Source organism: Rhinopithecus bieti, unplaced genomic scaffold, assembly GCF_001698545.2.
Source record: "Rhinopithecus bieti isolate Rb0 unplaced genomic scaffold, ASM169854v2 scaffold_20362, whole genome shotgun sequence".
Taxonomy (NCBI): Eukaryota; Metazoa; Chordata; class Mammalia; order Primates; family Cercopithecidae; genus Rhinopithecus; species Rhinopithecus bieti.
In genome coordinates, this window is record NW_016810160.1 from 423122 (window position 1) to 448751 (window position 25630).

Here is a 25630-nt window from a genome sequence, read left to right on the forward strand (position 1 = left end):
AAAGATTAATAAAAATAAGTAAGATCATTATTTACTGGATTTTCGGTAAGCAGTGAGTCGTGGTGGTAATAGTGGAAGTGGGTTAAGTCAAGAAATAAGTGTTTGCAAAACAAAAATTTTAAAGAGCCTCTCCTACCACCACACATCAAACAAGAAAACATGGTGGGCTTGCTAAGCAGTTTTGTACCACATCATATCCTATGCATTTGTATGATTATCGTAAATGTTTTATGATATTTTTTAGAGACAGGGTCTCACTGTGTTTCTCAGGCTGGAGTGCAGTGGTGCAATCATAGCTCACTGCCAGTCTCAACATCCTGGACTCAAGAGATCCTCCCACCTCGGCCTCCAGTGTAACTGGGACTACAGTTGTGTGCCACCATGCCCATCTATTTTTTTTATTATTTTTTGTAAAGACAGGGGTTGTGCTTTGTTGCCCAGGCTAGTCTTCAAATCCTGGGCTCACGCAGTCCTCCTGCCTCAGCCTCCCAAAGTGCTGGGATTTCAGACATGAGCCAGCAGCACCTTGACTAAAAATTTTATTTCACAATAATTATAATTCATTCCTTCATTCATTTTACAACCTACTTGTTCCAGTTCAGGATCTCGGGTGACCAGAGCCTATCCTGGCAGTTCATGCACAAGTCAGGAAACAGCCCTGGACAGGACACCATCCTACTGCAGGAGGAAGTTATACACCCACACTCACTCAGACTGGGAACATGCAATGAACCTAACGTGCACTTTGTAATATGTGTTATATGCCCACCGGAACAGCTAAAATTTAAAAGACCGACCATACTGAGCGTTGATCAGGATGTGACACAACTAAATCTTTTAAGCGCTTCTGTGTAAATGGCACAGCCACTTTGGAAAATAATTTGGCAGTTTTTCAAGTCTAATATACCCAAACTGTATGATCCACTTCTCAACAATCAAACAAGAGAAACAAAAGCAATGTCTACACAAAGATGTGTACACAAATGTTCATAGCATCCTTCATTATACTAGCCCCAAGTTGAAACAAGCCAAATGTCCATTACCAGATGACTGGAACATACAAATTGTGGTATATTGATACAATGAAACACTACTTAGTAATAAAAAGGAAAGACCTATCAATATATGAAACAACATGGATGAATCTGAAAACAATGATGCTGAGTGAAAGCAGCCACACAAAAGTTACATACTGTATGATCACAACTACATAAAATTACAGAAAAGGCAAACTAATCTACAGACAGAAAAGCAGATTAGTGGTTACCTAGGGATGGGACAGAAGGGAGGAAAGGACGGATTGCAAAATAGCACAAAAATATTGGAAGGATGACAAATATATTTATCATCTTGATTGTGGTGATAGTTTAATGGGTGTATATATACATAAAACCTCATCTAACTGAATACTTTAAATATATGCATTTCATTGTGCATCACTTATTTATCAATAAAACTATAAGATAATATATGCCTACATACATTTTAAAATATTCAAAATCTCACATAGTTATATACATAAATGCAACTGAATATGTATTTAGCTGTTTTAACAAGCCGAAAGGACTGGTCAAACTCATAAGAGTGGCTGTTTCTGGGAAGGATGAAGGAGACAAGAGATGGGAAAGAGGATGAGAGCCAGAAGAGACCCTTGTAATGATTCCTTTCCTTTATTAAAAATATACTGACAGTTAAAGCTGAGAGGTGAGAATAATATTCCCTGGTTTTTGTGTCCCTAAAATTTCACAAACTAAGTGAAATGGCAGAAAGCGAAAAAATAAACCTAAGTAAATGTTATACTGCCCAAAAAGAGATTTAAAATGGAGGTTAGACACATGAGGCTTAGTTTCTCAAAAAAGTAGAATCTGCAGGGAAGTTTAACAACGGTAAAGAATGAAAGCTGGTAGCTTCTACCAGCCCAAAGCCTAAAATGTTCTGCTTATTATAATTCATAGGTAATATATTTTATGTTTACAAATGAATGCAGTGATATTAGACCTCACTTTTAGAGGTGCTAAAAATGCAAAGTACATATTCCAAGTCTTCCCAATTTTCCTTCTCTTTCCATGAATGAAAAATATACATATTTGATGATTTCCAAGTTCATACAACTGATCTTTCTCTCAATTTTCTCTTATCAAACTCCCTCCCTCATTCAGCCACCAGCCAGTCCAACTGTGCCACCTGCACAGTAGCCCTCGTGCCGTCTCACATCAGGATCCTGCCCGACCTGTGAGGAGCAGCAGCAAGAAGGAGACAGAACCTCCATGCTGAGCATCTCAGGGCTTTCTCAGAGACTCCAGAGGACCCTGATAGGGACAGAGCCTGGCCAGCAATCCATGTTACCAGCTGTATGATTGTGGGCAGGTAAATTCTCAATTTAAAATGGGTGTAATAATAACATGTTCTTCCCAGAATGAGCTTTATGAAGATCATATGGCTGTTTGAAACTCAGAAAAGCACTGGTGAGGATGCCAACAGGGGAGCCAACAGCCTATAAATAATCATTTAAGAGCATGAATGTAATTACTTAGGAACAAAGGGCAGAGTGGAGAGATGCCCAGGACTGAGCTGGACAAGCTGCACCCTTTAGTGGCTCAGCCCATGGGCTGACAAGGAAAATGGAGGAGTTACCAAAGAAGGTGGAAGGAAGCCAGGAGAGTGGCCCTCAGCCTGCCCAGGGCAGGGCTCAGTGGGAGAGAGGAAGATCTGTTATAAATGCTGCCAGGAGGTCGAGTCATGTTAAAATGTCCATGTGAAAACATCCACTGTGTGTATCTAAAGAGAGTGGCTGTAAAACAGGTCAGGGTCAATGGTCTCATTGTCTCAGATGTTACCTGCACACATTGTCTCACAACCAAGAAATTAAGCAGCATGGACACAAAGGGTGAGGTTGAAGCGAAAGTGTAATAAGTGAAAGAAGAAGGCTCTCTGCAGCGAAGAGGGGAGCCTGAGTGAGTTGCCACTTTGACAGCTGAATCCAAAAGCTTTTATAAGAAACTCCTCTCATCTCTGTAGCTGTTTGAGTAACTTCTCTTATCTGTAAAACTGTCTGTATAACTCTCCCTTATCTATGCAACTGTAGGATGTCTCCAGGTAAGCATAAAGTTAGCTTCTCTTGTTTGTATAACTGTGGGTTTGTTTTAGGCAAGCCCCCATCCACTCCCCGTGTAAGCTCCCATGGAGCCCACTATGTACATGTCTGAGAAGTGGAGGAAATTTTTTCTGGGAACTCACTAATCATACAAAGAGCAAGAGGCTTCTGTGCTGCTTATCTATTCAGGTGCAGCCTAAGTTTTCCCCAGGCTGCTCTATCTTTGCCTATAGCTATGATTTTTCAGGCAGGCTGCTTCTCCGAAAACTAGCCTTAACTGTCTACCTATCAGATTTTTCCTTTTCTTCTCCCTCAACTGGTTCCCCTCACCAAGGCTAAGCAAGTGAAAAGGAGGGCACAGGGCAAGCCAGTAGTGAGCAGCAACAAGGAACTGAGACAGCAGAAACCACTCTTCACACCTGGGTTGAAAAGGGGTGGGGAGCTAGGACCATAGCTCAGGTAAGAACATAGGTAAAGAAATATTGTTGTTGTATTGTTTTTAACTATGAGAAAGCATTGAGCTTTAAATTTCTACATGAAAGATCCAGTTCAGACAGGAGCACCCAACATTCAGAAGAGAAGGACATGGTGTAAAGCTCCTGGGAAGGCTGAGAGGATTGGGACTCAGAATCCAGAGCAGAAACTGTCTGTGAACAGAAGACGTACCTCCCCTAGTGTAACAAGAGGGAAGGAGAAGGGACAGATGCCAAGGCGGTTCAGCCAGAAGGTTTGGTGGTAAATGTGAGGCTGTGCCCACCTGCTGGCTTCAATTTTCTCTTTAAAATATCAGATGGAATCATTTGATGAAGGTCATGCCATGCAATGAAATAGCAATCTGAGGCATGGAGCAGCTCCAGCTTAGCCTGTGTTTAGGGTAATTATGGCTCCAATCCAGGAGACAAATATGACTAGGGAAAATGAAGTCTAAGAAAAAATGGTCTCAAGTTGATTGCGAGTCTTCTGGGAAGCTGAGACCACAGGTGGGGCTGACAGGGGAAGAGGAACCCACCTGCTGAAAAACATCAGGCTGTTGGCTGGGGGAGGGATTAGGTCTGTGTTGTAGAGATGGATGGATGCCTAAATTAGGGTAAAGGTTTCAACTCTCCCCTCTGCACGGTGTGGAAATAAACAAAGACCACCCAAATGAGAATAAGCAAAGACTATTTATCCAGAGCTTGCTCTGACAAGGGAGTTGGCCACCATCACTTGCTTGGCAGAGACTCAGAAGTAAGCAGGGGAGAAAGCCTCATAGCAGAAAGAAGGGAAGGCTTCATGTGTGCCCTTATGGGAGACTGTAGATGTGGGTGAGCTGAAGATGGCTAACTAGAGATGGGGCCTCCTGTGTGATTGATTAGGGGCATGTTCGGCTTTCTCTGGTTGGTCCTACATTGGAAGAGGGAACAAAAAAATTAGGGCAGCTGTACAGTTATTAATCAAGTGTTGGCCATTTTTGACTGACTGTTACAGGAGTGACTGACTCCCTGGATTGTTTGCTAGAAATAGTGGTCTTCACTTCCTGCAAGTCTGACCTTCTGGTAGTAGGCTTCCTGGGTTGGCTATTGTGGATAATGAGTAGATTTGCTGAGCTGATTCCTGCAGATTGTGGATCAGAGTTATTTTATATAAACAGTCTGGCCATTTTCCACTTACATATTCCATCTTCCAAGAGCTGGCCAAGCTGATCTCTTACCTGTCTCCCCCAGCCCCTCCACTCTGGCTGTGAAAACACAAGCCACTAGGTGAGGAATGGGGACAATTGAAAACTGAAAGCTTTTCTTTGCTAGGCTTTGCAGAGCTGAGGAAAGAGATGACAACATCCAAGTGTCTGCCCTCGGCCAGTCTTAGGGCTGCAGTGGTAATGCTAGAACTGTGTGAGTTTATATTTTCGTTTGTCTCTCTAACTAAGGTGGAAAAAAAAACCCAGAAAATTGTCTGTCTGCAGTTTCTGCAAAAGTCTAACACTGTGCTTCCCAACATTGCAGCCATTAGCCACAGGTGAGTATCAAGCACTTTAAATGAGACTGGTCCAAATTGAGATGTACTCTGAGAATAAAACACACAGCAGATTTCAAAGACCTAGTACATGCCCTGATTTCAAGCTATATTACAAAGCTGTAGTAATCAAAACAGTATGGCATTGGAAAAAAAATAGACACATAGGTCAATGTGACAGAATAGACAGCCCAGAAATAAACCCATGCATGTATAGTCAACTAATCTTTGACAAGAGTGCCAAGAATACACAATGGGCAGCACTTTGGGAGGCCAAGATGGGCAGATCACGAGGTCAGGAGATCGAGACCATCCTGGCTAACTCGGTGAAACCACGTCTCTACTAAAAAATACAAAAAACTAGCCGGGCGAGGTGGCGGGTGCCTGTAGTCCCAGCTACTCATGAGGCTGAGGCAGGAGAATGGCGTAAACCCAGGAGGTGGAGCTTGCAGTGAGCTGAGATCCAGCCACTGCACTCCAGCCTGGGTGACAGAGTGAGACTCCATCTCAAAAAAAAAAAAAAAAAAAAGAATACACAATGGGGAAAGTCTCTTCAATAAATGGTGTTGGGAAAACTAGATATCCATATGCAAAAGAAAGAAATTAGACTCTTATGTTTCACAAAATCTAAAATTAATTCAAAGTAGAAAACAACTTACATGTAAGATCTAAAACCATAAAACTCCTAGAAGAAAACATAGGGAAAGAGCTCCTTGACACTGGCATTAGCAATAATTTTTCAGATATGACATCAAAGTACGGGCAATGAAAACAAAAACAAGTGAGAGTATATCAAACTAAAAGTTTCTGCACAGCATAAGCAATCAACAGAATGAAGACACGACATATGGCATGAGAGAAAATATTTACATCTGACAAAGGGTTAATATCCAAAATATGTAAGTAATTCACACAACTCAGTAACAAAAACCAAATAACCCGACTTTTTAAAAAATGGGCAAAGGACCTGAATAGGTATCCCTTAAAAAGAAGACACACAAATGGCCAAGAGATTTTGAAAAGCTGCTTAACATAACTAATCATCAGAGAAATACACAAATCAAAACAAGATATCATCTCACACCTGTTAGAATGGCTATTATTAAAAAATGAGATAAGTGTCAACCAGGTGTGGAGGAAAGGAAACCCTTGTACAGTATTCATGGGAACGTAAATTAGTACAGCCATTATGGAGAGCAGCATGGAGATTCCCTAACAAAATTAAAAATAGAATTACCATATGACCCAGCAATTCCACTTCAAGGAATACATTCAAATAATATCAGTATCTCAATAAGATACTTGCACTCCTATGTTCATTGCAGCATTGTTCACAATAGCCAAGATACAGAAACAAGTTAAATGTCCATCAACAGATAAATGGATAAAGAAAATGAGGTACATATATATACAATGGAATATTATTCAGCAAAATCCTGGCATTTGTGATAACCTGGATAAACCTGGAGGACATTATGCTAAGTAAAATCAAAGCCTGACACAGAAAGACAAATACCACGTAATCTCACTTACATATGAAATCTGAAAACGTTAAATTTATGGAAACAGAGTAGAATGGTAGTGGCCAGAACCTGGGAGTAGAGAAAATGAGATGCTTGTTAAATCAAATCACCACATTGAATATATATAATCTATTTGTCAATTAAATATTTTAAGAATAAAAATATCTAGTACCAAAAAAGAATGCAAAATGTCTCAACAATGTTATATGAATTGCATTTTGAAGTGATAATATTTTGAATATTAGGTTAAATAAAATATATTTGAAAAATTAGCTTCACCTATTTCGTTCCATTTTCGTTAGCATAGCTACAAAAAAAATTAAAATTACGTATGTGGCTTATGAATGTGGCTCATGTATGTGGCTCACATTATACCTTGATTACACTATACAGGTTAGTGACTATACAGACTAGTCTAAGAGATGTAGCAGGGTTCCAGAAAGACCCAGGTTTGGCCGGGCGCGGTGGCTCACACCTGTAATCCCAGCACTGGGAAGCCGAGGTGGGAGGAACACGAGGTCAGAAGATCGAGATCATCCTGGCTAACACGGTGAAACCCCGTCTCTACTAAAAAAAAAATACAAAAAATGAGCCAGGCGTGGTGGTGGGCACCTGTAGTCCCAGCTACTCGGGAGGCTGAGGCAGGAGAACGGAGTGAACCCGGGAGGCAGAGCTTGCAGTGAGCCGAGATCCCACCACTGCACTCCAGCCTGGGCGACAGAGCGAGATACCATCTCAAAAAAAAGAAAAATAGACCTAGGTTTAATACAAATGAAGGGGCCAGCTGGCTTAGCCCAGCTTGTGTGGGAAATGTTGGGGAGTGGTTTAAGACACGGCAAAGCACGACATTTTGATGCTGTTGACATTTTTGGCACACAATCATTTTGTGGCCTGAAAAAAACCCAGAACATTAAATTTACAGCTTTTTAAAATTAGCTACTGGCCAGGCGCAGTGGCTCACATCTGTAATCCCAACACTCTGGAAGGCCGAGGTGGGTAGATCACCTGACGTCAGGAGTTTGAGACCACCCTGGCCAACACAGTGAAACCCCATCTCTACTAAAAATACAAAAATTAGTTGGGTGTAATGGTGTGCACATATAGTCCCAGCTACTTGGAAGGCTGAGGCAGGGGAATTGTTTGAACCTGGGAGGTGGAGGTTGCATGAGCTGAGATCCTGCCATTACACTCCAGCCTGGGTGACAGAGCAAGACTCTGTCTCAAAACATAAAAATAAAAATAAAATTAGTTACCAAGTAATATGTGCAACTGACATGCTCCGGAATTGTTTGGCTTCTCTCTCCCATGCTCTGATCCAACCCTGTGGGCCTCAGCTTCCTTGTTTACGACCTGGATTTCTGTTGCTGTCCGCCCACTGATGGTTTGCTTGCCTCAAATTCTCGCTCTCTTGGACCATCCAGGTCACTTCAGTTAGACAGATATTTCCACAATACACATCTGTTATCAGTGCTGCCACAATACACATCTGTTCTCAATGTCTAAAACCCTCCAATGGCCTCCCGTTGCCTGGAGAAAAAAATCCAAACTCTTTGGCATGAGTCAGGTGCTGACAGGGGCACAGTATACACACAAAAGGTGCATGCTGGAGGTAATGTAAGGAAGGGGTTACTTATAAAAGTGCAGGCAGGTGCAGAGGAAGCAGCAGGAGATGGTGGAGCTCCAGGCACTGCTGACAGCGGAAATCCACAACCCTCTCTGGAGGAGGAGGAGCACGGTATGGGGAGGTGGGTGACCCGCTGAGAAAGCTGGGGCTGTGAGAGGGCCACTGACAGGAGCTGTGGCCTTCTGTGTAGGGGAATGTGGCCACTGCCAACCTGAAGGGGTGCGGGTGCACTCTAACCAAGCCCTCTTCCCTCCCTCTGACTTCCCATTGCCTGAGCCCAACCAGGAGATAGAGGATAAGAGACCACTAAGGCAGCCCATAAGGCCAGTCTTGAAGGTACAGAGTAGATGGAGACACCTGGCATGCCCACCTGAAGCTCAGAGACCCCATTTATCACCTGGATTCCTGGCCCATAACTGCACACCCACCTCTAGCCACTCCTTGCTCTGGGTTGCCCGCCTCATTCTGGTCAAGAAATCCTCCTAAAACGCAAACCCAATCACACCATTCTCCCAAGTAGAACTCGTCAGTGGCTCTGCACCATCTACACAGCAAGTCTAGCTCTGTAGTGAAACCGTAAGACTTTTTATAACCCAACTCTGCTCACATGCTTGCTCACAGAAGTTTCATGAATACACACGTTTGGTTCATCACAAATGTCTAAGAGAGCCATCCTCAGCCCCTGCCTTCTCCTGGGTCCTGCTACAGAGAGGACCTAGCTGCTAAGGAGTCCAGAGATTGACTTTTGGTCATCTGTAGAACATCACAACTTAACAGCTGTGCCCTGCTGGAGCTACTGGCAGAGCTGCGCTTCCCAGGACCAGTAGAGGGCGCCATGACATAGAATGGCCACATGTTGGAGACCACATCTTGGGCCTGTGGCTGCCAGAGCCCTGAGCTCAGAATGGCACCTGCAACTTTGGGAGGCTGAGGTCAGGAAGTTGAGACCAGCCTGGCCAACATGATTGAAATCCTGTCTCTACTGAAAATAGAAAAATTAGCCAGGTGGGGTGGCTAATTTGAAAAACTTAGCTGGGTGTGGTGGTGCACGCCTGTAATCCTAGCTACTAGGAAGGCTGAAGCAGGAAAATCTCTTGAACCCGGCAGAGGTTGCAGTGAGCCAAGATCATGCCACTGCACTCCAGCCTGGATGACAGAGCAAGACTAGTCTCAAAAAAAAAAAAAAAAAAAAAAAAAAAAGTCTGCATGAAAAAGTTATCACAGGGAACAAAAGCAAGAAACAAAGAATGGGAACTTCCTTAAGTGTCTACAAGTGCAAAACAAGAAATAATGTACATTATGAGCTTGGTTACAACAATGTCAAGAAGCCAGTCACAAAATGGTACAATTAACGATGAAAGGCAAAACGTTCACACAATGGCAGAATCATTCTCTTTATGAGCTGGTGTGAAAACTCTCTGCACTATGTATGAGAGCAAGAAAGCAAAAAGAAAAATTTCATTTTCAAATGATAACACTAAGATTATTCAGTTAAAGTTTTCATTGCAAATTGATTTTTTAAAAAAGTAGCTGCACACATATTTTTAATAGCAATAATTAGGGTCCCTAAAGAAAACTACTACAAGACATGCTAGGAGTGAAATACTCAATGAGTAAATCCAGGCTTTAAAACAAATCAGAGATGATGTTTGTTTTAACCTTGTTGACATTTGTTTAATCAGAGATATGCCAGAAGCACTGCAGAAATTTGTACCCTCAGGATAGGGCTGCTATAATAGAAAGAGGTGGTGGCCTTTATACCAAGTCTGTCTGAAAGCATTGAGGTTCAGGTACTTTGAGTGATTATTAAAGTTGCAGATTTGTAGTGTAAAATGTTGCTTGGACATCTGAATTCCACACCAAATGACATTAAAACATAAAATTCAGCTGCTTCCATCCAATTTGTTTTCAGTTCCTTGTGAAGATGTGAATGCAGAATACCCCACTGAAAACAGGAGAATTTCACCAAGAGTTTGCAAGCTAAAGGCAGAATTGGCATTTCATAACATAATACTTACCCTTACTGTTAGGAAAGCAGGAGCCTAGGAGAGCCAGATGGACACCATTTTCAAATCAACCCCATCTTAAAACTAGCAAGACACATTCCTTGCCAGTCACAACCCATGGCCCTAAGATGTTTACAGCTAAGGAAGTGGCTTGGTAATGCCTGCAAGGACAAACTTCTACAACAACAGAAAGCCCAGATGTCCCAATACCCATAACAATAAATGCTTTCAAGATAATTATAGTTAAGCTTTGATGTACTTAAACACACTAAAATGTCAAGGATAGTTTTCTTTAAATCAATAGAATAAATTTTTTCATGCTGTCAGCCCACCCACACATAGGCAAAGCTTAGTTTAGTCTTTATATAGACAATATTCCTATATAAGAAAAATTTAATGATGGCATATTCCTCCACTTGCTTTCTGTGGATGCTCTACTCTGTAATGGAATAACTTTCAATAAACTATCTCAATTCACCACACCCTGCAACTCACCTTGAATTCTTTCCTGTGCGAAATCCAAGGACCCTCTCTTGGGGTCTGGTTTGAGACCCCCTTTTCCAGTAACATTACTATGTTTAATAGATTCCCATTTTTTATTTTCTGTTCTGTTCCTTTTTGTTTTCAATTGATTTTTATAACTTGTGATGGATCTCACCCTTCAGTTGGTAAAGCACTATCCTAGAATTGGGCTAAAAGAAAATGTAGATGATTGGCAGTGGGCTCTGGAAGACAGAGGCCTTCTCACCTGCTCCAGGGCCCATGGAGAGAGCTGAGCTTGAGGACTACAAGAGAAGAATCCTTTTGGTTCATCCTGTCGCAAACTAAGTTTGGACTCCACCTGTGCTTCGTGGGTTAAATAGAGGACTGACTCTTGTCCTTTTCACCTCTGTTGTCATAATGGTCTAATGAGTTAAATCACAAAGACTGGAAGGAAAGGTGCTGCTCTATGTAAGTGTTTCTTCACAATCACTCAGCAAGGACAGCCTGCTCCATGCATACCTCTGTGCCTCGTGGCCGTGTAGGTCTGGGCCCAGAGCCACAGCTGCTCACTGAGTACAGTCAAAAGGCACAGGCAGTCCCAGAGCTAGGAACAGACTATGTCCTGCAGGTCTAAGTCCATTGTTCAGAGCTGTGAACTCTGAAAAAAGGTTAATCCTGAGTGACTAACTGGGCCTAAATTCAAATTACAGCCAAGTGGCCATTTTCTGACTAGAGGTCATACATGTATTTGGAGTTCCCAGAAAACCCTGCATGGACCACTCCGAATTCAGCAAGTATAAACAAATCAGAACTAAACAAGTTTGCATCCTTCATTCGCATGAATGGAACCTGGGTGGAAACTTTCTCTCTAAAAGACAAACTCTCCATTTGTAATTTGGAGCACACATATCTTCATTTTACACTGAAGGTTGTCTCTCCCTGGTCTGCAAACTGTTCGCTGGAATGAAGTCCCCTTTCCCTAAATTCCTTTTCAGATAACTTTAGTTCACAAAGCCCACAAATGCTTATGTGACTCATGCTGTGGCTTAGTAGGCAGAGTCTGCCATTGTTCCTAGCATGGTACCGGTAGTGACCATACCACAAAATACCCACAGAACGCATCAGATCATGGAACAGTGCCATTCTAACAAAATGCCTCAACACCTCAACCAAAGGAGAGGTCACCTCCTCCCAGACTTACCTATGAACATAGGTGTGCAGATGCACCTGTCATTACCTTTTCCCCCAGAGGAAGCATCACCCAGGCCACTCTCATCCTGTGCCTTTCTATAGGTTGTGACAGCTCTGCTGAGTAGCTGCAGGGACATTTTGATCTGGGAAAAGTGGAGCAGAACCCTTTCAGATACAAAGAGACTGAGAATCAAAGTGGCTGGAATTCTCTTAGGTCAGCATTGTGTTGAGAGTTACCCTGTGTGTTCAATAAAACAACCACTGACTTGTCCTCAGCTCCCACTCCCAACATCTATGTTCATAAGAGGCACTTAAGAAGCCGATTGGTCAAATCTACAGTAATGGGGGATAAGACCAAAGGTTAGAGACACAGCCCTTGGAAATTATTCTGTAACAGCAATCCACTGGGCCCAGCTGGGGCCGTGTAGACAGGAGGGAAGGGACGCACCGGTCCACACACCCACAGGCGCTCACAATCTCTCACAAAGGCCAGAATTGCTACTTTCAAAAGGATGTCACACAAGCTAGAAAAATGAAATACTAAGACAACAACTCACCCCCGAAAAAGTTTCAACTTCCAATATACTAAAAGCCTTGTCCTGTGCCTACTCTTTAACCTGGAATCCTCTTTAGAAGCTATACTCTAAAGAAATATTCGCCTCACCGCTGAGCTTATAGGGTACGCCTAATGTCCAACAATATGAAATCCCTTCAATGAACTGCAGCACGTCCACATATAACCCACATAGAAGCTGTCCTCTTTCCTCACCTTCGAGGTTCCCATGCCAAAGAGGGACCTCTTGGACCCAAATATGTCTTAGCAATATAGAAGATGCTGGAGACTTGCAGGAGAAGTGAAGAGGGTTTACAGCGTAGCCCCACAGAAAACAACTTATGACCCCGTCACTCACTTGTCCCTTTTTTCCATGCCTCAATCTAGTCAGGAAACCACTAGATCCTAGATGGCTTCTTCTCCTTTCCCCCTCCTTTCTCTTCTCCTCTCCCTCCCTTGCCCCTCCTTTCTCCATCCCCCACTCCTTACTTCCAACCAAAACTTGACTAGCTCCAGTCTCATCCCTCCTTATTGAAAACTATTTTACTCATCCCTCTTCCCCCACTGCTGCCCAATCTTCATTCCTTACCCATATCAGACTTCGCCAGAACAAAGGCCAGGATAATAAACAGGACAAACTATCTTTCATAAAACATTTTAATGACCATATTTTGTTATTGTGCTACAATTTGAGGAGTCCAGATCCCCAGGGAAGACTAACAAGAAGTTCTCCTAACAAAGATGGGTCTCCCCTTACTAAAAACCCCTGTAATGGCTGAAAAGAGCATGAGGCTTTCTGCGCATCTTTACACATTCAATAGAACAAAATGCAGCAGTTAAAAACAATCTGTAGAAGGCTATCTTGTGACAGAAAGGCATTGGAGATATACTGTTAGTGACAAAAATAGGTTATAAATGAATTTTTCCATGCATGCCTCTATATTTATAAATACACAACACACACACACAAAGACAGGAAGGACAGACATTAAATGTTCATAGTGCTTAAGATAGTTAGGACCATGGCCCTGGAGACAGAAAACTGCAGCCTCTCTCCCACTTACCAGCCATGGGACCTTGGGCAATTTAGCCTCAAAGCCCCCGTTCCTTTATCTATGTGCTAGGGTTGTTATAAGAGTTAAGTGCAATACACAGAGAGCGAGAGAGAAAGTACCTAACATGTATTATGTGCTCAGTAAATGTGCATCATAGTACTCATTGTTACATATATTCCTAACTGCTTTATACATTTTTCCCTGTCCCCTAAGTTCCCTCCCCTCACCCCCACCCCTCAACAGGCCCTGGTGTGTGTTGTTGCCCTCTCTGTGTCCATGTTGAACAAAATTTTAATAGCACTACACCAACCAGCCTTAAAATCAGGACAAAAATATTCGAATTGGATGCTGCACCTTTTTAAGGAAGTTAACATTCATGCTTTTTTCATCTCAAAGCATGCTCACGAATCAGCAACACCAACAGGAAAAATAAAGCACTGTCTATGACAATCATTTTAGCTTGTTTGCTGAACCAAACAGGTTTACATCAATGAGAATATATTTAATTACTATCAAATAGCAGCTTTAATACCAGCCAAGTCATAGATTGAAAATAAAAACAAACTTATATCTTGGAAATTAATCTTTAGGAGTTTTGAAACCTTTCTGAAAAGCTATGTGGCTTTTGTACCTTCAGAAAATCCAAGCAATATTCTTGGTCAGAAAACACTGATTAATGTAGAAAATGAATCAACTCACTGATAAGGCACTAAAAAGAAAGGTGTACCGAAATAATCTCATTTTGAGTCTTGGTTATTTCACTGAGCTAACACATACTGTGTGTTTTCAGTACCAGTTAAACCTTGTGTCTGTGTGTGTACTATTGGTCAGATAATGTTGTTATTCTGGAAGAATTCATGACATACAAAGACAAATGCTTGCCCCTAGCACATTCTCAGCTTCAACTGCTACAGACTGTCACTGAAAAAAATGTATAGGTCAGTCTGAGCCATGTCAAGTTAACTATGGAAGTAGCAAATCCACACCACAAACTGTGCTAGCACTTTCTTTTCAGGTCTAACTCCAAAATAGGTACAGCCTGGAAGCCACTACCCCAATATGTGAAAAGTGGTGGAACTTGGCTACCAGGAAGGTGTGGTTGTACAGTACGTTCTCATGGCCCATACCAGGTTCCCACGGAGAGCTGCACAGTCAGCCCTGCAGCATTCACAACAGTGCATTGACAAGATTCCGATGCAGCTCAGCACCCATGTGTCTGATGTGCATACTGTGGAGCCTGCTGGGAGGTAACTGAGTATCCCACGCTGCTCTTCGGCTGGGATGTGCTTGGTCCAGGGTTGGGATATAGGCAGCATGTGTGTTGGAACGCTGATAGTCTGAGGCCATGAAAAGTCCACCTGAGGTCCTGGTAGGAGGAACAAGCCTCACTTTCTTCTGTGTGTCTTGATTCCTGGGTGGCCAGTTCCATTCGTGTGGTTATTGCCCCTGCTGCTGGTGGTGGTTCCTTTTGTCTCCTTTGTCATCAGGTTCTTCTTCCATTAAAAATTCTGATTTGGGGTAAGGGATTTGATAACCGGCAAAAATGTCTGATGTAGGAAGTGGGTCTTCTAAGAAATGGGGAATTTGTTCTGAGGTAATTCACTTTATTGGGTCCATGGTAAGAAACTTCTAAAGCAAGTGGAATGCTTTACTATCTGGTTTAACTTTGTGTTTTTCCATATATTTGATAAGGCTGCAGTTTAGTATACTTATTTCTTCTGAAATATTTCATTAATGTTGAATGTTCAGGCATCTTTTTTACATCTTCCCAATCTTTATTTGCAGGAAATCCCATTACATTGAGTATTCTGTCCAGCCAGTCATGGTGACAAGGATTGCCAGTTTTGATGTCCTCTTGTCGACGGTGAAATACTGGTTTTGACATTAGTAATTCTTCAAACATACACCCTATAGCCCAAATATCAATAGCTTTGGTATAATGCCTTACTCAAAGAAGTAATTCAGGAGCTCGGTACCAGAATGTAACAGTCACTGGATCCAAATCTGCTAATGTAAGCTAGTACAATTCTTTAAAATGTTTTGCATTATCCATTTATAATCCATTTTATTAGACCAAAAACACACTTATGTTTCTTTTCAAGGCAGCCTTTCTCTACCATGTGTGAGGCTTCCATGGAACCAGCCCTAGAAGTTTCTTAAAGGACCTATAAAACATGCCCTTAAATCGTTCTGAGTTCTTACAATTTCCCACATTACTTCAGGTGAGTTTTGCTAAACTTCCCGCCACTACATACCAAGCATCATTTTTTCCTCTAGCTTCCCATACTATTTTCCTCACCATCCTTCAACCCTCCCTAACAGTTTCCTTGAGGCCTGCCAAGTTCCCCCTGCCACTCAGACCCAAAGCCAAAGTCACACATCTTAAGCTTTCATTGCTGTAGCACCTCACTCCAGTACCAAATTCTGTTCCAGTAATCTGGAACACATCAGCCCAAAGCCTAATGGATTATTTTGCTCATAATTCTGCAATTTGAGCAGGGCTAAACTGAGATGGTTTACTCTGTTCCACATTGCTCAACTGGGGCTGGAGGATGCAGTCCTAAGTGGTTCACTCACCTGGTGACAAGTTGCTACTAGTTGTCAGCTAGGAGTGCAGCCAGGGCTGTATGCAAGACCCCAGTTTATCACCGTGTGGGCCTCTTAATGGGGCAGCTTAGAATTTCTCACTGTATGATGGCTGGGTGTCAAGAACAAGTATTCCAAGGGACAGAAAGTATTAATAAAAGCTGCAGTTCCTTAAGACTGAAAGAGGCTGGAAATGGTTACATCATCATTTCCACTGCATTCTATTGGTCAAGCGATCACAGAGCCACCCCAGAGTCAAGTGGACCAAAGAACCACATGAATGGAACTGGCCACCCAGGGAATCAAGACAGCAGTCACACACAGGGACCCCCATTGAAGAAAGTGAGGCTTGTTCCTCCTACCACTACAGCAGGTGGACTTTTCATGGCCTCAGACTATCAGCATTCCCATATCCCATGCCTATATCCCAACCCTGGACCAAATAATTTGCAGTCATCTTTAATCTGTCCCATCAATGAAGCTATTAGCTGATTGCTTATTGCTATCATAATTTCATATCTATCCACTCCCATTTTATTATTCCCAATGATGCAAGAGTCTTAGGTATCATTGTGCTAGAAGACACACCAGAACTCCAGGCATCCACTCACAGCTGTCAACACTGTACATCCCTGAACCAGGTTTGTGGTCCTCACCCTGAGATTACTGAAATACCTCTCTGGGCTGTGGCATCAGTAACTTTGGCCTTTCCCATCCTCTAGCCCAAGCCTAAATTGTCTTCCTTAGCTGCGAACCTGCATGGCTGGGGAGATGAAATAACATTATTGACTTGGCCAGGCTGTGTTTTCAACTAGAAGGATCTCCTCCTAATAGCTTTTCTAACTTTCCAAATTTTATCCTCAATACCTACTCTGACCTACTTGCTCCAAGGTACAAGAGTACCTTTTCTCCCAGGAGGGCTTGCACCAGAAGTCAATGAGTTAATAGTGACGTAGACAGAGGGAGAAAATGGAGCATGAGAGTATAATACCTTGGCGCATTGTGGTAAGGTACCACTGGTATCATTTGTTCCTCTATTCCAAGGGCTGGGATGACTGATATTAAAGGCAAATAGAGAATTTGTCTTAGGAAAGTGTTTTTGGAACCCGCTGCTTTGGACTAACTTTGCTCGAGGGAGATTGATGCCAAATGTCTGAATATAGCATCTCTTTAGGCAGATTCGTGGGCATCACTTGAGTGCATACCATCTGAAGGTCTGTTGTGAATTTCATCAGCCTTGTGACCAATTATGTTTGTGACTGAGTGTCAGTCACCTAGATCTCCAAGTCCTGCAGGCTTGGGATCATCCTGCTTGTATTTTTTTTTTTTTTTTTTTTTTTCCTTTTTTGAGACACTGTCTCACTCTGTCACCAGGCTGGAGTGCAGTGGCACGATCTTGGCTCATTGCAACCTCTGCCTCCCAGGTTCAAGCAATTCTCCTGCCTCAGCCTCCTGAGTAGCCAGGACTACAGGCATGCACCACCACGCCCAGCTAATTTTTGTATTTTTAGTAGAGACAGGGTTTCACCATGTTGGCCAGAACAGTCTTGATCTCTTGACCTTGTGATCCGCCCACCTCAATCTCTCAAAGTGCTGGGATTACAGGCATGAGCCACCAGGCCCAGCCCCTGTTTGTAATTTTTAAGTAGAATTTACTTGAACCCCCATCCAACATACGGTGGAAAACCCAGTTTGCTCCACCCTATTTCCTAACACCTGAGGAGTACCTCTTGTGTCGCTAATTTCTTTTCTCTCCTGACTTCTCTCTCATGGCTCACATATTTCAATTGTTTCCTGTGTTGGTGCCAAACTGACCCAGAACTCCCCCAACACACACACACACACAAAACACTATCACAAAACATTTGTATCAGTCCAGTAATTCCTCAAACCTGGCTTTAGAAACACCTGGAGGACATCCTGATGCCAAGCCTGCTCCCTGGATATTTCAGTGTCAGCTATGCCTGAGAACCTGTCAACTAGCCCAGTGCTTCTCAAATGCCAGCGTGTGTGAGAATCACCTGGGGAGCTTGTTAAAATGCAGGTTCTGTTTCTTGGCCCTGGGTGGGGCTCTAGATTCTGCATCTCTAACAAGTTCTCAAGTGATGCTGATGCCGCTGATCCCCAGACCACACTTTGACTAGCAAGGAGCTAGCAGATATGAGGGATGACATGGGCCCAGCAAACAGTTACAACCAGACATCAGACACATCAGTGACACCGCATCAGGAACTTCTCAGAGGCCATCCTGCTCCCTCAGTTCCAGCTCCAGGGCCCCCTCTCACTTCTCATTTCCCTCGACTTCTACCTATTCCCAGGCCCTTGTCTTTCTAGGGATGCCATGGCCACTATATATATATATATTTATTTATTTATTTAATTTATTTTTGAGAGAGGATCTCTTTCTGTCACCTGGGCTGGAGTGCAGTGGCACAGTCATGGCTCACTGTAGCATTACCCTCCTGGGCTCAAGTGATCCTCCTACCTCAGCCTGCCAGGTAGCTGGGACTACAGGTACATGCCACCACATGAGATTAATTTTTTTTTTTTTTTTTTCTGTAGAGGTCTTATTGTTTCCCAGGCTGATCTCAAACACCTGGCCTCAAGCAGTCCTCCCACTTCAGCCTTCCAAAGCACTAGGATTACAGATATGAGTCACTACACCCTGCTAGGCTGCCGTGTCTTTATCGGGCAGCTCAATCTAGTTCTCTCTGTCTCCAAACATATCCTGGTCCCACTCTAAGAGCTGTCTTGCCACACCTAAATGCCCATCGAAAGGATTTGCCGACCCCAAGGCAGTACTGTGCCCAAGGAATGCTACCTCTAGCTTCTAAAGCAGAGGTTCCCAAACTCTCTCAGTTCATGGTATCCTTAGTGTGCCAGGAATTTCCTCACAGAGTACTTTAAGCCAAAAGAAACACCTGACAGTTCTGTTTCTCCCTCTCTCTCTCTCTCTCTTTTTTTTTTTTTTTTTTTTTTTTGGAGTCTCACTCTGTCACCCAGGCTGGAGTGCAGTGGCACGATTTTGGCTCACTGCAACCTCCGCCTCCCGGGTTCAAGCAATTCTCCTGCCTCAGTCTCCTGAATAGCTGGGATTACAGGTGCATGCCACCATGCCCGGCTAATTTTTGTGTTTTTAGTAGAGACAGGTTTTCACTATGTTGGTCAGGCTGGTCTCGAACTCCTGACCTCGTGTTCCGCCCACCTCAGCCTCCCAAAGTGCTGGGATTATAGGCATGATCCTCCACGCCTGGCCAGTTCTGCTTCTTAAGTAATTGTGTTGAAACAATGTAATGGCAATGGTTTTCATGGGCCTGACAGATGTCACTGTGTTTTCCTCAAAATATTTAACTATCCCATGACACCTTATGAGTGTGTTGAGGTGCCCCTACAGTCCACACTTTGGGAACCACGGTTCAAAACTAATAGATGGTATACATGTCACCTCCAAATGCCCTAGCAAGGTAATAGAAACCCATCCATAGTGATGATTGTATGTAATGCAAATGGCGGACTGAATCTGACGGGAGAGGGGGGCATTTCAGAGAGGTGCTGTCCCACTCTTAACACCAGCTGGATCTGGCACAAACAGGCCAACATTACTCTCTGTTGTAGCCAAAAGAGTCGCTTTCTAGATTCATCTCCCAGTGGAAGTTCCAAAGGGTTCTGGGATTAGAATAGTATACGAGAGAAAGTAAGGGCAGAAAGATAGTTTGTCTCTTGGTAAAAAACTTGTAAACATGACTCATCTAATATCCGAAAATCTAGGAGGAAAGCTTAACTATTATCAGATTGCTGTGACACCTGATGGTGCAAACTGTTTCCAGTTAGGAGTCCAACCCTATGATACAGTGATTCTCAACCTTGGCCGCACAATAAAATCACCTGGAGAGTTTTCAAAAAATACAAATGGCTGGGCTCCCACCCAGACCAGTTAGTTGAGTCAGTCTCCGAAGGCAAGATCCAGAGATCTATCTTTATTTTTTATTTATTTATTTATTTAAGACAGGATCTTGCTCTGTCACCCAGGCTGGAGTGCAGTGGCACAATCTCGGGTCACTGTAGCCTCAGCTTCCTGGGCTCAATCCTCCCATCTCAGCCTCTTAAGTAGTGGGGACTACGAGCGTGCACCACACCCAGGTAATTTTTTTTTTCTTTGTAGAGACAGGGTCTCACCATGTTGCCCAGGCTGGTCTCAAACTCTCAAACTCCTGGGCTCAAGAGATCCTCCTGCCTCAGCCTCTAAAGTGCTAGGATTACAGGTGTAAGCCACTGCACCCAGTCTAAAAGTTTTAAAATTTGACGAGGTCCAATTTACCTATATTTTGTTGTTTTTGCTTGTGCTTTTAGTATCATCTAAGAATCAACCACCAAATCCAAGGTCATAAAGATATATGCTTGTTTTCTTCTAGGAATATTATAGTTTTAGCTCTTACATTTAAGTGCTTGAGTCATTTTGAGTTAATTTCTGTGTATGGCGTGAGATAAGGGCCCAGTTGCATTCCTTCACATGTGGTTATCTAGCACCATTTGTTGAAAATGTGATTCTTCCCCTCATTGAATGGTCTTGGCACCTTTGCTGAAAATCAGTTGATCATAGATGTATGAGATTATTTCTGGACTCTCAATTCTATTCCATGTATTTACATCTCTCTTTATGAGGTAGGGAGTGGGACTTGACTCTGGAGGCAAGACTGGGACAATGGACCAAATTGAGGACTAACTGAAACAGGGCTTGGGTAGAAGGAGCTTTTCATAAGACATACCCACCAGTTCCCCATGTCAGTTTACTATTCCCATGGCAACACCAGGACATTAACCCCCCTTCCACGGCAATGACTCAATGACCGAAAAGTTATTATCAATTCCCTAGAAATTTCTGCATAAATTGCCCCTTAATCTGCATGTGTTAAAAATGGATATAAATGACTGCAAAACTGCCCTGACTTCAGGAGTTTGAGACCAACCTGGCCAACACAGTGAAATCTCGTCTCCACCAAAAATACAAAAAATTAGCTAGGCATGGTGGTGTAGTTACTGTTAAAGCCCCACACTAGGCCCTTTGAAAAATATGGAGTGTGTCAGAAATTAATCCTATACAATGATGTGACAACTGCAATACAAGATACTGCAGTATAGCTAACCTCACCAAAGCACAGGCAGGGGCAGCTCAAAGAGGATAATGTCACTTCCAGCAAGGGATTGAGGGAGGCCTTTAGGGAGGAAGTGGCATATAAGCCAGATTTACAGGATGGGGAGGATATAGAGAGTAGATGACAGAGAAGAGAGTGAAAGCTGGGAATCCCAGCTAAAGGTATCAGTTTTATGGAATGAGTAGGGGACAATACTGCGTGTGTTTATGTTTATGTATGTATATAATTACATAGTATAATTGCTAATTGACAAAGTAATCTATCACATTTTACATTACCAGATTTTGCATCTGTTGTTCTAAATAGACTCAGTCATCAGCCCTGTGTGTGGGCTCTTACCCACCCCCATGCACACCTGAGCTCAGACACTGATGGATGGATCATCTGCCTATCAGAGGTGGCGACAGGGACAAGTTCTCAATTTAGAGTTCCTCCTTCTAGGCACAGCTAACGCAGCTGAATGCCTAATTCCACCCATATTCAGGTGAATACATGGCCACAGCTGCAGCAGGTCCTGCCCACTAAGAAAGCCTCCACAAGAGGAGGCACACCCCTCTGACTGTCCCTAAGCTCCTGCCATCTTCACCCCACGAAGCTTCTGCTTCTGGGTGCTTCCTGCCTTGCCATGTCATCCCCACCCTTGCACTGTCCTCACCATTGGTACAGCTGATGCCCGAGGCAACAGAGATCCATGACACCCTGGGCATTGCTGACGGCCTGGGCTTCCCAGTGAGAAGGCACAGAAAAGAGGGTTATCAATACTGCTACTAATAATGATAATGAACTTTCAGTTGATATTATCAACACTGCTACTACAAATGATAATAATGAACTTTCACTGAATCCCTCTTTACTCCTCCTGTCAACCCTGTGTAAAATAGGTTTTATTATTCTCCCATTTTACTGGTGGGTGAAATGAGGTTGGAAATTTACTAACCTGTTCAGCTTTCAAAGACACCTACATGTTCCTGGCCATGTCTACGCCTCGTGATCACACCAGGGGAGGCAGGAAATCAAGGCTTTGTTGTCCAACTCTGTAGGAGAAGATTTAATCATCATGGGTGAAGAGCAGGAGAAAGAAATTGCAAGACATAAGAGCTGGAAGGCACTCCAAGCACCATTGTCCAAGGGTTAGGTGTGGCCAGGATGCAGTGCAGAGTTTTCCTGGTTAAAGACTGCTTCCTCTCAAAGGATCTCAACCTCACTGGCTCCTGCTCACTGTACCCACCTGAAAGGGGCAAGCTTGCTGGGTGCTTCCTTCCAAAGCTTCACTTCCTTCTGCTTTTGTAGAAGGGGTTGTTGTATTATACTGTTGCTACAATGTCAATGTGGATAAGTATGAAAAACAAAACACCTAATGGAAACGATACATACAGTATGTACTAAACATTTTTAAGGCATACTTATAAACTTCTTAGAACACACAGAACAAAATTATATGCTCTTCATAAATATCTACATATAAATATAAGAGCAACATCTGTTCATTTTCTCCTCTTATGTTTATATGTAGATTTCCTAGTTGGATACACCCCCGGTCATGCCTGGGCACTGCTTCTCCGTCTACAATTGGGGTTGGCCTGACTGATATCTGTCTCCCTGGAGGTTATGGTCTGCACCTGGGTCTGCTCAGCCTTTCACCCTCATTGCCTGACACAGAGTAAACTGCAGAGGGCTCAGCAGTCTAGCCCACACTGTCCCACTGCATGTAAATAAGCCTCTCCCAGCTGCTGTCTTCACTGGGTGCCTCACTGCTGGGGACAGTGCACAGCCACCAGATGTGCCACACGATGGAATTTTTCCATGGTTCAGACCAATATCATCTGGAGTAGGACATCTCCTATCATATGTGTTTAAGCCTAGACTGAAAGCTAGTACAGCGGGCTGCCAATGTCCAGTCACCCAGTGTGGACTAGTCACCCAGAAATGGCTCTCAGGCTGAAAACATGTTACCATTTTCTAATGAAATGTATGGGGAGGAGGCAGTGTTTCTTCAAAGGGTGAACAAGAAAGAACCGCTTGCATCAGAATTACTTGGGAGGTTTTTTTGTTTTTTTTTTTAAGGCAGCTAAATCCCTGAGCTACATCCCAAAACAGTTAAACAAGAATCTCAGGATGTACAATCTCTCTTTTTAGGAAGCTCCCTCAAGTGAGTCTTATAGCACAGTAGTGTTTTAGCACCTCAGGGGCAGTGCAAAGAACTCTGGACTAGGAGTCACAACACCTGAAAGTCTGCCACTGAAAAGCCACATGACTGTAGTAAAGTTACTTGATGTCTCTACGTCTGTTTCCTCACCTACAAAATGGGCACACAAATTCTCCCTCAATTGGTGATTGTCAATCACCCAATGCGTGTGTAAATTCCCTCACGGACCAGAAATCACCAGGACCATGACAATGTACTGAACAGTCCCCTCTGCTGTCCCTGCCCCCTTGGTGTAACTGACCTCTGATCCTGTCCTGAGCCCCTGCATGGAGCCTCTCTGATAAAGCACCTTCTGCCAGGGACTGCGGGCAAGGAACAAGGGGGTGTCCAGAAGCTCCAAGTCTCCTGATTAGTTGTACTTTAGAATGCATTTTGCTATGGAAAATTGCCAAGGAAAGGTGGGCTAAGTAAAAAATAACGATGATAACATGTTTTTGCAGTAAAATATTGAGTAGGCTTTTGGGTGAAAGGTGAAACCCCAACTATCATGCATTTCAGCCCTCTGGTGGAAACTGTGCTTCAGGCTCTAAATTTCAGGCTCTAGACTGACTCAGGGATGAATGTTTGGAAGCTGAAGACAATCTGTGGTCTCTTCTCCTGCAGAGCAGGAGTCAGCACTTTTCATAGAGTGCCAGATTCTATATATCCTGCCACATGCTCTGTTGTTACAGTACAAAGAAGGCCATAGACAGCATGGCTGTGTTGGCAAACACACAAAACAGGCAGCAAGCTGTATTTGGCCTTTAGGCTGCAGTTTGCCAACCCCTGCACTAACACAAGGAGCTTAAAGGTGGCGGTGGTGGTGTGCTGGAGTTAACTTTTATCAGCTTGCAATAGCCAATTGTTAATATCTCTTCCAAACTCTGTGTCTGTGCCTTCATGTTGGTAGTTTGAAATTGGCCATATTTGGAGTAGTTATGCCATGGAAATTGGCAAAAGCTGTATACCCACCTTCACCAGCCCCCTGAGAACCAGCTGATCACATCACTAGGCATGTGTCCACCAGAATGAGATTGAGGGCTGGGGTGGGTTGAGCTAGACAGTGCATGGGAATGTGGGAGAAAATATTAGATGTCAGTTCCTATTTTATTTAGTCCTTGTAAATTTTTAAATTCTGTGTGAGTTTCATAATGCACCAATGCCCACATTTCAAGACATGTTCTAGACTTTGTTTAATTGATTAGGATAATTGGGATCCAAAAAATGTTTGGAGTCTACCACTCCTAAAGCTATTTATTATATCCTATGCTGGATAGCTCATTCACGAACAGAGTGCTGAGTGAATAAGGTCTTCTCTTTCTACTCCCAAGACAGCCTTCCTCTTGTCCCCACCTGCCTCACTCGGCCCCAGGACCTCGGATGGGGTAAGAGGAGTGACCAGCTGTGAAAGGAGCCTCTGGTTGGAATGTTTCCTATGAGAGTTTCTGCCACAGATTAAATGTCCTGAGATCACCTTTTGAGAGACATTAAATTTCATGAGATGAACAGTTATCACGTTGGGTATTATGAGTTGAATTATGTCTCCCAAAAAGATATGTTGAGGTCCTACCCCCTAGCAGCTGTAAATGTGACCTTACTTGGAAATAAGGTCTTTACAGATACAGATCAACTTAAGATGAAGTCATTCGAGTGAGCCCTAATTCAGTATGACTCTGTCCTTATAGGACAATCTGGACACAGAAACACAAGAGAGAAGACAGCCATGTGAAGATGGGGGCAGAGACTAGAGTTTTGCTGCCACCAGCCGAGGAACTCTGGAGCTACCACAAACTGAAGGGAGGCTTGGAACAGATTCTCTCTCAGAGCTCTCACAATGAACCAACACCTGGAGTTCAGACTTTGGCCTCCTGAGCCAGGAGACAATAAATTTCTGTTGTTTTAAGCCACCCAGTTTATGGTTCTTTATGGGAGCCCTAACAAACCAATACTTTGGGATTCTCAGGTGAAAGGCATAAGGGCCAAAACTTTTTCACTAAACATAAAGATCCATGATTACAATTACAGTTAGGAAAATGAAATTCAAAACCACCTGAGTTTATTTATACACTTTTTCCAAAATGCATCTACTTTGCAGGCGAAGTCATATTACTATAGAAATAAGGAGAAGACCATCATTTAAATAGAAGCATTCCTTTCCTTTCTCCCTCCCTCTCTTTTTTTTTTT

At 43.2% G+C, this 25630-nt stretch overlaps 1 protein-coding gene and 1 pseudogene across 8 annotated transcripts in view; both read right to left on the reverse strand.

The window, feature by feature from the left end:
* IL36G (interleukin 36 gamma) overlaps positions 1-13612 on the reverse strand; it is a 48087-nt gene extending 34475 nt beyond the window's left edge. For 5 of the 8 annotated variants that reach the window (XM_017891517.1, XM_017891507.1, XM_017891514.1 and 2 more), the window contains exons 1-2: positions 13531-13612; positions 11924-12056 (exon numbers count right to left, since the gene is read on the reverse strand). The gene's annotated coding sequence lies outside the window, so the exon portion shown is untranslated. Of the gene's footprint in view, positions 1-10987; positions 11060-11923; positions 12057-13530 lie in introns of those variants that run through there. The other 3 variants (XM_017891510.1, XM_017891513.1, XM_017891508.1) reach the window with 3 other exon arrangements.
* Positions 13613-14722: 1110 nt separating this feature from the next.
* Positions 14723-25630, reverse strand: part of LOC108541798 (cyclin-dependent kinase 8 pseudogene) — an 11651-nt pseudogene continuing 743 nt past the window's right edge.